The following is a 13171-nucleotide window of genomic DNA, read 5'->3' as shown; positions in this document are numbered from 1 at the left end:
AGCATAGCTCCATGTGTCTTCTCAACAGGAATGTCTCCCAGGAAGTGAGTATGTGTCCCACCTCCAGTGAGCTATTTATCTCCTTAACACCTCCACATGAAGTCATCAAGCTGCAACCTGATTGACAAGCTAAACTCCACCCCTTCACTTTTAATTCTCAAATTGACAACATATTATGTAACTACCACAGACTACCATTTGTCAATTTGATGCTTTCACGCAACTCTTTAACCATATGTAATTTTCAAGTAAACAATAATAAAATTATATCTCTACCTAACAGAATAAAACTAAAATGAATACAATTCAAAAATCGGCCACCCTCATTTAAATGCAATATTCTATAAGTCAACAAAACAAAAGTACAATTACAGTTAAGTAACACCTACACCTTAATCCTATAACCCTATGACTATATTCCAGCATCTATGAAAGTTTGAAAGCCAACCACTTCATGCCTTTATCCCCCCAATTTTGGATATCCAATTTCCATATTGAAACATCAATCCAATTTCTATACTGACCACGTCAGCAGACAATCATATTCTTTGGCATGAAGAATCTTCATTCCAGTTGGAACCTTGTGAAGTCTACATCCATAAGAAAAATCAAATCAAGACAGGCCATCCGTAAAGTCAACAGCAATATGCACCAGATCACAGGCTCAAATATCTTCTCTTCATCTAGTCAGGTTCTAGTCAACTCAAAGAGGGCTGCTTCACTTAGCCTAACCAGGGTGCCCCTTGGCTGCCTTGCCTTTAGACCATAGGCCCCATCACTAATTTTCAACAACCCTAACTCCCCCGACCCCCCACCACCAGGCTAGGTCCTGAACTTCAGACTAGTCAAACCACTCTCATCTTCTTCTCTAGTTCCTGTCAACTAGGTCCACTGGTGTCAATGGTCAGACCCAACCCACCTCTCTATTGCTGCTTTTCTCCCACTTCCTCTCAACAAGTGGATCCAAGTGGTCACCTAGCAAGCATTTCAGCCGCTCACAGGTTCCCTTTAATGTTCAGTCCTAGAGAGGAGTTTTCTTCATGCTTTCAGATTTTTTTCTAGCTTCTGACAAAAACCACTAGTTCACAATGCAAAAAGCCAAAGAGTTCCTTTTTCTTAAATCTGTCAACAGCCCCATAGGCAAGTCTCTTGGAATGCAAATCTCCTGAGTACTCCAAAGTACTGACTGGGGCTTGTTTTTTCAGAGACTTCTTTGCAGGCATGTCCTCACTCATTTAAAGATTAAAATGTCAATGGCTGAAGGCAGGCTTACAAACTCTCTATTTTCATACTTCCCAATAATCATTTATATCAATTATATCTACAATAATAAGCAGAAGAAATCAGTATAAACAAAGTAGAATCAGATACTAATCTCAATTCTTAAAACTGTCAAGTTCAATCCTTAGTTTATCTTAATCCTTATCTATTCTTTTGATACAAAATATGGGATTAGGTTTATCGCGTCATTGCTCTCAAGCCAGGACTGGACTTTCTGTCAGCCATTTTGACAGAGGAATTACCAAAGACTATAACCAATGAAAAGAAACTTTAACTTCCCATGTTCTTTCCAGAAAACAACCCAATAAACCACATGGCCTTATCTGACCTCTGGCTAGCTAAAGAAGAAAAACTACCATGAAACAGAAATCGAACAAGCATCCACTCTCCATCTTTATGATTTGTTTATCTAGTAGTCGACTCCCAGGGTACCATAATGTGTCAGTCTGGGTAGGCTAGAGACACAAATCCATAGACACTCATATGTGTATAAGAAAGAGCTTTATATAAAAGAGCAATTGAATATTGATAAAGCATCCCAACCCAATCCAGATCAAATCTGTAAGTCTCATATAAGCCCATATGTTCAATACCAATCTGTAAATTACTCTTCAGACTCATGCAACACATGCAATGATGCCGAGTGCAGGGAGATCACAGGCCACTGGGTGAAAAGTTTTCTGGATCCAGTGGCAGTGGAAGCATCTCAGTGCTGGCAAGGGTCTCCACATGACTCCAGGGCTTTAGAGTAGCTCCATCTGTCTTCTCAAAAGGACTGTCTCCCAGGAAGTGAGTGTGTGTCCCGCCTCCCATGAGTTATCTCCTTAGCACCTCCAAATGAGGCCAAAAAGCTGTGACCTGATCAGCAGGCTAAACTCCACCCCTTCATTCTTTAGTCTCAAATTGACAACAGATTGTGTAATTACCTCACACACCCTTAATTATGAGCATATAGAATTCAACTACATTACATTCTCATCTAGTCCTTCATTTTACTACATGTGAGGATTTGGGTGTTCTTTACATTGAGTTATTATCTTTACTGAAGGCTGCACTCCTTGATATTTATCAGAAAGTCCTCCTCACTTTCAGCAAGCAAGTTGTGTCACCTGCATATTGCAGGTTGTTAATATGCCTTCCTTTAAATTTGATGTCACATTCTTCTTCATATAAGTCAGCTTCCCTGACTATTTGCTCAACATAAATATTGAGCAGGTATAGTGATATGGCACAACCCTCTCATACACCTTTCTGATTTTAAACCATTCAGTGTTCCCTTGTTCTGTTTGCACAATTACGTCTTGACCAATGTATCATGCTTCATGAGAACAATGAAGTGTTCTGGAATTCCCCTTCTTAAAATGATATGTAGTTCATTATGAACCATACATTCTAATACTTTAGCATAGTCAATGGAACACAAAGTATCTTTCGGTTGTCCTCTGCTTTGAGCCAAGATCCATCTGGCATCAGCAATGCACTCCCTTGTTCCAAGTCCTCTTCTGTATCTGTGATGAACCTTTGGCCATTCTCTGGAATTGTATTGATACACCAGTGTTGGATGATCTTCAGAAAAATTTTAGTTGCATGTGATATCAGTGACATTGTTCTATCGCTTGAACAATGCATTTAAATGTATATGTAAATATATGTGTAATATCTCTATAACAAAATATTGCAACTAAAAATGTTGGAAAAGAAAGAATGGAAAACATTGAATGAATTTATTAATTGTTATAAAGACAGTAACTGGAAGTAACTAAAAACTGACATTAAATATCAGAAAGCAGGCATCAAATGAAAGTTTTACATGTATTAAAAACAGTTCAGGGAAGTAAAAATATGAAAATAGTCAAACACTGGAACAAACAACAGACTTTCATAAATACCAAAATAATCTTTTCAAGGAGCAAGGAAAATACATCATATGGAGAAATATAATCAAAACAAAAACACTCATTGCCACGGAGTCAATTCCAACTCACAGGCACCCGGTAAGACAGTGAGGGACTTCCCCTGTGTATAAAGTACTTAAAATATGAATATATCCCATTAACCCAAATTACAGAGTCCCTTCAACCAACTCATAGCCAGCTGATAGGACAGAGTAGAATTACTTCACAGCATTTCCACTGCTGAAATAGTTACCAAAGACGTGTTCTTTATCTTTCACCTGTGGTGTGATTGGTTGGTCCCAATTGCCAACCTTTCAGATATTAATCAAGTTCTTTATGAATGTACTAACAAGATTCTTTGCTAGCAATTGTATCATGAATTAATGTGGCAATCAAGTTCAAAAGTATCAGTTACATTATTAAGTATAAATACCATAATTCACCTAATAAAATGCAAATCTCTAAATTTGGTTCTTAAAGCAAAATTACATGCGATGCACAAGAGGCAAACTAAAACAAGTTTTTTAAATTGACCAAAAATAAAGTGATGGTAAGTGTCCTTTCAGTCAAATGGGCACAAGTTTATAAAGGAAAACTGGAGTTTTGGTTATATGAAGTAAGTCAAGTCAGAATTAAAGCAGGAAGCCGAGCCGATAAAGCTGACAAAGAGGATTCAGCTAGCTTTTTAAATTCTCATTACATTCCTGGATTTCAATCAAACTGGCTGAATTGTCATTCTTCATAACAATGCTGAAAGCCACAGTTCACAATAAATAAAGAAAAGTTAAAAATATCTATTTACTGATAACATAATAAGCACTACCGTAAAGCAGAAACCAGAAAAGATGCAGAAATAAAGCAAAATAACTATATGGGCACACCTTAACACTTCACTTTTAATATAAGACAGATGAGACAAAAAACAATGGAGGATACAGCTGGTTAATAATATAGTAAAGCAATCTTATGTCTATAAACTGAAATTTAAACTCTGGTAACATAACATATTTTCTTCTCAAGGGCATAAAAACATTCACAAAAATCAGTCTTTTTAGATCACAGAGAAAGCATTAGTGAATGTTATACAGCAGAGTTGGTTTTTTTTTTATAAATAGCACTTTCTGAATACAATGCAATATCTCTAGAAACAAAACATAACAAAAGCTCACTGCCATCTATTCAATTCTGACTCAGAGGAAGGGACCCTATACAACAGCATAGACCTGCCCCTGTGGGTTTCTGAAGCTGTACATCTTTATGGAATATACTGTCTCATCTTTCTCCCTAGGGGCCACAGATGTCTTCGAACCACTGACCATGCCATTAGCAATCAGTGCATAGCCCACTATACCACCAGAACCAAACTACAGTCATCCAGTCGATTCTGACTTATAGCAATCCTATAGAACAGGGTAGAACTGTCCTTGTGTGTTTTGGGAATTGTAACTCTTAAGGGGAGTAGAAAGCCTCAACTTTCTCCCAGGCAGCAGCTGATGGTTTGAGACCGATTGTAGCCCAACATGTAACCCACTACATCATCAGGAGTCATTTAATAACAAAATAGAAAAGAAAAAACTTTGGGGAAAATTTAAATTAGTATTATAATTTAAATAATAAAATTTCATTAAAATAGTGATAATGAAAATATTACTTATCCAATATCCAAATATTACTTATATGTTAAAATGTAGAGATGAAGGGAAATTTAAAAGCTATAGAAATTATTATCAATAAAAATGAAGAAATGAAAGCAAATGAATGAAAATGGGGGGAGTGATAATGCTTAGTATATAGGGTTTTTGAAGAATATGAAATAAAATATTGCATGCAAAATGCTGAGCACTGCTCAGTAAAATGTAATAATGAATAGATGTTAATATTTTTAATTGATGTTCGATGAATAGGCTTAATGTATCCATCATAATGATTGGTAAAAGACTTTCTTATTCACCTCTCTCCACCTGCAAATCATTTTGGGCTTCCTCTCTCTCAATATTTCTCTGCAATGTCCAATATTCGGTCCTCCTTTCTTTAGATTTGAGATGTAGAGGTGCCCTTCCCCACGTCTATGGCTAAACTCTTCAGCTGATTGATTGGTGTTTATTCTTATGTTTTATTTATTTTCTTGACCACACACGTTCCAGGCTCCTGATAAATTTTCCTTAATCAAGACTGTATTTCTTTTTTGCTTCCTCAGCATCTCCTTCACTGGTTCCTTCATCTCAGTCTGCAAACATGATTTTTCAAAAACAGAACAAAATTCTGATGTGACAAATTGAAAGATTTACATGCTCCAGCTTAGGAGCACAGTGGAAGATCTCCTCTACTCCAGGTTCACCGTGGCACCTGACCTCCTGATTGGAAACTGTGCAACCATCTCTTATGGAAACTGCTCTGACCCATGCTGCCTTTTGAAGTTCAGATAGAACTAAAGTTAGTGAAAGCAAATCTTCACAAATATATTTATAAACTCAGTAGAGGACACACAGAGCAGAAACCGAACAAGGATGGCCATCTGTACACTACCTCCAGAGGGCTTACTTTCAGCTTTTATCTGTGGGTAATGTGAGCCTTCAGTAGTCAGACATCAGCCCAGGCTAACTTAGTTTCTTGGCACATTTTACCTTGTTGTTTCTTTAAGACTTGGTTCATTTTCTCTACTTTTCCACTTGATCATGGTTTCCAAGCAGAATCGAATTGCCACTTGACTCCAATGAGGGAAGATGCTTCTTTAAGCACTCTTGAGAGAAAATTAGTCTTGTTGTCACTGTGCTGACTGCAGAGACGGCCAAACGGGCGATGATGGCTTTCTCGTGGGCCCAGACAGCGGCCTGCACGCAGTTCTATGGGAACTGCAAAAGATCAGCCATCTGCCGTGGGGATGTCCTCAGTGGCACTAGCTTCACATGCTTCCTCTGCCCTCTCTTTGGCTTTGAACAGGATAATTCATGTTTCTTCCATCATAATGAGAGCCTCCAATAAAGCCAGACAAATGGATCGCTGATATGGAGAGTAGCAAATAGAGGAGTAAACATGTTCACTCGCAGCGAAAGGGCCAGCTCAATAGGCTAGCAGTTTCCATTCGCAGTTGTACAAGGCAGAGACAGAAAAAGACTGGTGTAACCAAATGCGTGTTTCAGCTGCTAGATCCAGGCCTCTCTGCGATGGCATAGTCCTGAAAGAAAGCCAGGACTGAATTGCATCCCACTGGGGTGTGGCAGGGCCAACACATATATCCTTCGAAGTCAATGTCCCCTTTGCTCAGTCTGTCTCTTCCATTTTTAAAGCCAATTGATGAGGTCAGGGGAGCCAAGGTTGTTTTTCCTTCATGTTTGAAACCTTAGGGGGAATTGATGTGGTTTTCTTGTCACAGAGTCACAAACTACTCTGCATACATTTCCCCCCCCCCCTTTGTCAGTTATGTTACCAAGCAAAAATAGCTGCAAAATTATAATCACCATACTTATTTTCAGATCAACATATATCATCTGTTAAAGGATAGTAAAGAATACTCTGGCCACTTCTTTTTACAAAGAAATTTTAACCTGTGCTTAGTTAGATGGCTTCCACCAAAATATACCTAGTTTTCCACCATTAATCCTAATGGACTTCCTACTGTCAAATTTTCCTAATTTCCCTACTTCCCCCTAGTTCCTTATCCAGACATGACTGCTAGATCTGACAGTCCTTTAGTTTTTACAGGGATTCAGTTTCCTGCCATCACTTACTGCATTTTGTTTCTTTGACTACTTTGGGGGGTTATTGATTGGGGTGGGGTGTTGTTTTGGCTTCTATCTTCTCTTATTCCCTCTAGGACCTGCCTCCTGAAGTCCTTCCCTGTCATTGTGTACTTGGGCACCACAGACAGATGGCATTGTGTTGAGAGGTGCCATCAAGTAAGGTCTGCCTCACAGCGATGCTGTGCACAGCAGCATGAAACACTGCCTGGTCCTGCACCCTCCTCCCAGTCCTTCTATAGCTGAGCCCATTGTTGTTGCCACTGTGTCAATCCATCCTGTCAAGGATCTTCCCTTTATTGCTGCCCCTCTACCAAGCACAATCTCCTTCTTATTCTATCACTAGTGAGAGCTCCATAAGCCAGGGAGAAAGGTGGACTCTTTTTCACACCAGGTCCGTCCAGAAGTCCAATCCTTAGGGATATGGAACCAGGACTAGTCTAATGAGCCCTAAATCAGGTACCGTTTTTTTTACTTTTAATAAGTGCTTGTGCCCTGGAGTAACAGGGCCAAATACACTAACTGCATGTTAGAAAGAAAACGAATTTACTAGACGTGAACACCATTGCAGAGAGGCCAGCAACAATCCAGTCTGCCTTGATGGAGGACCATCAGAAATCAGAAAACATAGAGACTATATATGTTTTATTTTTGGATTCATACTCTGGACAAGGCATAAACAATACTTCTACAATAACATGAGTTTCAGGATTATCACCTGATACAATTTTGAACTATTAATAAGCATTCAGAGCAATAAAGTTCCTTGAGTCTTAGGACAATTTCAGGACTAAGCAGGCAACAGTTTTGTGGGGGATTCTGGGAATTAGTTTTGTGGGGGATTCTGGGAAGATGGCGGACCAGGGTATCCGCATATTCTTAGAGCTCTTTCGAACAACATGGGTTTGGTGTCCAGGTAGCCGAGTGGTAGGAGTCTGGTGAGTGAAATATCCCCCCTGGACTCCACCCCACCCCCACCCCACACATTTGTCCTGAGCAGGGGCCTTGGCGATACAGGACCCAATTCGTGGGCCATCTCCGGTCTTGGGCTGCCACCATCATGGCCACAACTAGATAAGCCCCACTTCATCCCTAGACTGGGACCCCGAGCCCCTAGTAACTTGCCTGCTCCGCCGAGAGACGTGTAGCGGTCGCGGGACCCCCTACAACAGCTGCCTACTTGCGGGACCTCACAAGAAGAGAAGCTTCCCTTTCCCACAGTTCCCCTCTCCCCACGTGGCAGTGATCTGTCCTTGGGCCCACATCCCTCCATCCATTCATCCAAGGCCCAGATAACTAACTTGCAGGCCATGGAGGGCTGCCTGGTGACCCCCACGGGGGACCATCGACCCCACTGCTGCCTGAGACCTCTCCACCGGCACTCTGTTTGACGGCCGGCCACCCTTGTCAGCTTAGCGCCTGCTCCACTCCCGGCCAAGAAACCTCCACTGAGCACTTCCCGCCAGCATTAGCCTGAAGCCAGAACCCATCCCGCTTCTACTCCCCAACACTGCACTTTCTCTGGAGCCACTTCAAGATGGCCTGCGCCACCGCAGAGACCTGTAGCCATGGCCTAGGGCGCTATGTCTGCCTGCTGAGGGCGCCCCTTTCCAGCAACACTGGGTGCTCCGCCTACTGGGAGCACGAATGACAGGTTTCTGCACTGCTGAGGCTGTGGCATTGCCCTCCACAATGCGCTGCCGGGATTCCAGTGGCCAGAGGCTCCGAGTTCTGAGTCTGGGCGGAGGACAAGCTCCATTGTCCCCAGTTTCCAGCCAGAGCCGCTGCTGTCCAATCTGGCTCCAACCACATCGCTGCAGAACCTGCGCCACTCACAGGGCTGGCAGATTAAGCAGTTAACGTCCTCACCTGCTAGGGAGCCTAGGACATGGCTTTGCGGTCCCCGCCGGAGCCGTCTGTGTGCTCCAGGCTGCTCTCAGCACGGAGGGGCCCTGTGGGGGTCCCCGTGCCAGCTCTTAAGCTTGCCTCAGCCCTTCCCAGCCGGCAGAGGAGGTGGGCGCTGCAACCTGTGCCTCTCTCAGCACCCCTAGCGGCCCTAGCATTTTCCAACCAGCGCAGGAGGCCTGCCTTTGTGGAGCTGCTCCTGCCTGTGTAGCCTCTGCCCACAGGCTCAACTCTACAGGCCTGCAGGGTCCTGGGAGGGCTTGCTGAGCTGAAGAGCATTACCCCCCCTCCCTGCCCCCCACACAGCCCGGCTCCAGAGCCTAGATCACCACCACATCCCATAACACTGAGGCCTCCCACACCTCCACATTCTATTAGGCAACACTAGAACTTAGAGGGAAAATAAGGGGGGAAAATTTATATACATACATATATAGATCTTTTATCTCACACTGGTTTTTCTCTCTTCTTTCTTTTACTTTCTGTATTGCTTTATCTCTCTAATTTCTTCCTCCTTTTTCATTATTGCTAGGACTTCTTTTCTGCCCTGTTCTGTAGGTTTTCCTTTCATCTCTTTTTTCTTCTTCCACTTCTACTATTATCACTTCTTTTCTCCACTCTTTCATAGCTTCTCCTTCATCTCTCTATATTTTTTCTTTTCCTGCACAAAATTTTGTTTTAAATTATTTTTTTAATGTTTAATCTTTTAAAATCTTTAGGGCTGCTAAGGGTAGCCTGACAAACCAGGTCAAAGCAGCCTGAGGACACTCAACTGAGGCTCCAGCCCCCACTCCAGTTGTAGAAACATCTCACCACTGTGGGTCAATAAACTGTCAGGGAACTCGGCCTACACAGCAGTCTGACCCATCCTTATAGTAGGTCATAAGCAGTCGCCTGAAAGAATCCTTAACAGTAACACAGATAAGGTTCCCCTGGCCTCCCAGAAGCATGTGGGCAATGAAAGCATCAAGGAAAAATCCACAGACCACATCACTCCCAACAAAAAAACCACACAGAGACGAAACATAGTAGCAGGGCTAATGTCTCTCATAGAAGAAACATACAGATCTGCCACAGAAGGAAATCTTCAGAAGTCTGCTCACAGTAATATAGGGGATAAGGGAAGCAACCCAGAATAAGGACACAGTGATAGAGGAGATGAAGTCCACAGTAGAGGGGATGAAATCCACACAACAAAGGGAACTGCAGGAGCTAACAGAGGAGGTAGCAGAAGCCACACACAAGGTCACAGAATTTATGATTAGACTTTAGGAGGCAGAGAACCATATCAGTGATCTCGGGGACACTCAAACAGACCTAAGCAAGCGAGAAAGACAGTCAGATAGGAAAATTAAAGAAACAGAAGACAGCCTGAGTTCAATTACAGGTGCTAGGAAGAGGGATACTATTCAAATAATCGGTCTACCAGATCACAACACAACACACAAGTCGACAACCAAGATAGCAAAGGAATTTCTGGAAGAAAATTTTATCATCCTAAAAAGGGAGAACGAGGCACTCATAGAGGAAACAGAAAGGGCGCCAGCAGACTAAATCCCAAAAAGAACACGCCAATAAATATAATAGTAAAAATATCCAACTTAGAGGAAAAAGAGAAAATTTAAGAGCAGCAAGAGAAAGGAAGACAGTGACATACAAAGGCGTGCAGGTAAGAATATCCTCAGACCTATCAGCAGATACCATGAAAAGAAGAGATTGGAGCAACATCTTCCAAAAGCTGAAAGAAAAAAATGCCTTCCTTAGAATCCTGTACCCTGCCAAGTTATCCATTAAGATAGATGGTGATATAAGGGTCTTCCAGGAAAAGGAAAGACTCAAAGAATATGCTGCAAGACACCTGACCCTGCAGAAGATACCGGCTGACTTACTATGGCCAGAGGATCAACCTCCACCAAGAACAAACAGGAGACCACCATATAGCTCATCTCTATCTAGAAGCCAACATGCCAGCAACAATTACCAGGACAACAGGGTCTCAGATGGAAAAGAGGACAATGTAGAAACTCTCCACTCAAACACAGCACACTGATAGGAAATGAGATAGATAAAGACCCAAAACACAAAACAGGGTATAGCAACTATGAACCCACAGATAGTGATACTAACTGAATTCCAGTTGACTCACTTCATACATTAAAAGAAAAAGACATGAGGACTGGCTCACAAAACACAATCCATCAATCTGTTGCCTGCAAGAGAAACATCGTAAGTGCACTGACAAGAGTATGGTAAGAATAAAGGGTTGGCAGAAAGTTTACCAATCGAATAGGAACTCCAAAAAGGCAGGGGTGGCTATCTTAATCTCCAACAAAATGGACCTCAAGATCCAAACCATAAAAAGAGACAAAGAGAGACATTACTTAATGCTCAAAGGTTCAGTAAACCAGGAAGCATTTATCATATTGGATATTTATGCTCTGAATAATGGGGCAGGAAATTTCGTCAAACAAACTATAAAAAAGATGAAAAAAGAAATCTCGGTATCAACGATCATAGTAGTTGAATTCTACAGTCCACTATCAGAGAAAGACAGATGACTGGGAAAGAAGCTCAGCAAAGAGGCCAAAGAGCTAAACAATGTAATTAGGACAGGGCCTGACAGACATCTAGAGAGCTTTCCATCCAAAATCAAAAGGTTTACATTCTTCTCCAATCCACATGGATCTTTTTCAAGAATAGACCACATGCTGGGACACTAGTCCAGCCTGAGTAAATTCAAACACATAGATATTATCCAGACATCTTTCTCAGGCCACCATGCCATAAAGCTGGAGATTAATAAGAGGGCATCCAGAAAAGCAAGAGCAACCAATTGGAGAGTGAACAACAATCTCCTGTGACATGAATGGGTTCAGGCCCAGATCAGAGAGGTTATTAGGAAGTTTCCAGAAACTAACGAGAACGAGCATACAACGTATCAAACCTATGGGACACTGCAAAGGCAGTTATCAGAGGTAGCTTGATACCATTAAATGCATATATGAAAAAAAAGAAAGACGTTTCACAGATACTTTAACATAAAACCTACAACAAGTAGAACAGAGTCAGTATAACAACCCCTCCAAAAGCAAGAGAAAAGAAATAATAAAATTGGGGCATAGTTAAACCAGCGGGAAGACAAGAGAACAATGCCAAAGATAAATACAGCTAAAAGCTGGTTCTACGAAAGAATCAACAAAATTGGCAGTACTCTGGTAAAGCTTACCAAAGATAGAAAGGAGCAAACATCAATAGCCAGGTGAGGGATGAATTAGGGGCAATAAAAACAGACACCGATGAGATTAAAAGGATAATCATGAAGTACTATGAAGGTCTGTATTCTAATGGATTCAGAAACCTGGAATCATGGATAAATATTTGGAAAAACAGTCTCTCCCTAGATTATCTCAGACAGACATCAAGAACCTCAACAAACCCATAGTGAAAGAAGAAAGAAAAAGGGTCATCAAAAACCTACCAACAAAAAGGCCTCAGGGCCAGATGGTTTCACAGCAGAATTCTACCAAGCATACAGGGAAGAGTTGACACCAATCCTCCACAAAGTATTCCATGACATAGGAGAGGATGGCAAACTCCCAAGCTCATTTTACGAAACCAGCATTACTTTGATACCCAAACAGGGGGAAAGCCCCACAGATATAGAGAATTACAGACCAATATCCCAAATGAACATAGATGCAAAAATCTTTAACAAAATATTGGCCCATAAAATACAAAAGTATATTAAAAATAGCATCTACCACGACCAGGTAGGATTCATCCCAGGGATTCAGAGATGGTTTAACATCTAAAAATCCATCAATATTATACATAACATAGAGAAGAAAAAGAAAAAAAACCATATGATAATATCCATAGCTGCAGAAAAACATTTGACAACATCCAACACCCATTCCTAATCAAGACACTCATGAAGACAGGATTGGAAGATAAGTGCCTCAAGCTGATACAGGGTATCTATGAAAGACCAATGGCCAACATCATAGTCAATGGAGAAAAGACAAGATCAATCCCATTGAAAAAGGGTACTAGACAAGGATGCCCCCTATCCCCACTTCTACTCAATATCATTTTGGAGGTTCTGACTAACAACATAAGAGAGTGGAAGGACATCAAAGGGATCCAAATGGGAGAAGAGGAGGTGAAACCATTGCTTTTTGCAGACGACATGATCCTGTACATTGAAAACCCCAAAAGCTCCACAGCTGGAGTACTTACAGTGATAGAGGAATATGGAAGAGTAGCAGGATACAAGATCAATAAACAGAAGTCGGTAGGTTTTCTATACACATCAGACAGGGCCATGGAAGAGTGGATAAAGAAGGAAGTACC

This window comes from Tenrec ecaudatus, chromosome 3 (assembly GCF_050624435.1).
Source record: "Tenrec ecaudatus isolate mTenEca1 chromosome 3, mTenEca1.hap1, whole genome shotgun sequence".
NCBI classification, from domain to species: domain Eukaryota; kingdom Metazoa; phylum Chordata; class Mammalia; order Afrosoricida; family Tenrecidae; genus Tenrec; species Tenrec ecaudatus.
This window is presented reverse-complemented; position numbering follows the sequence as displayed.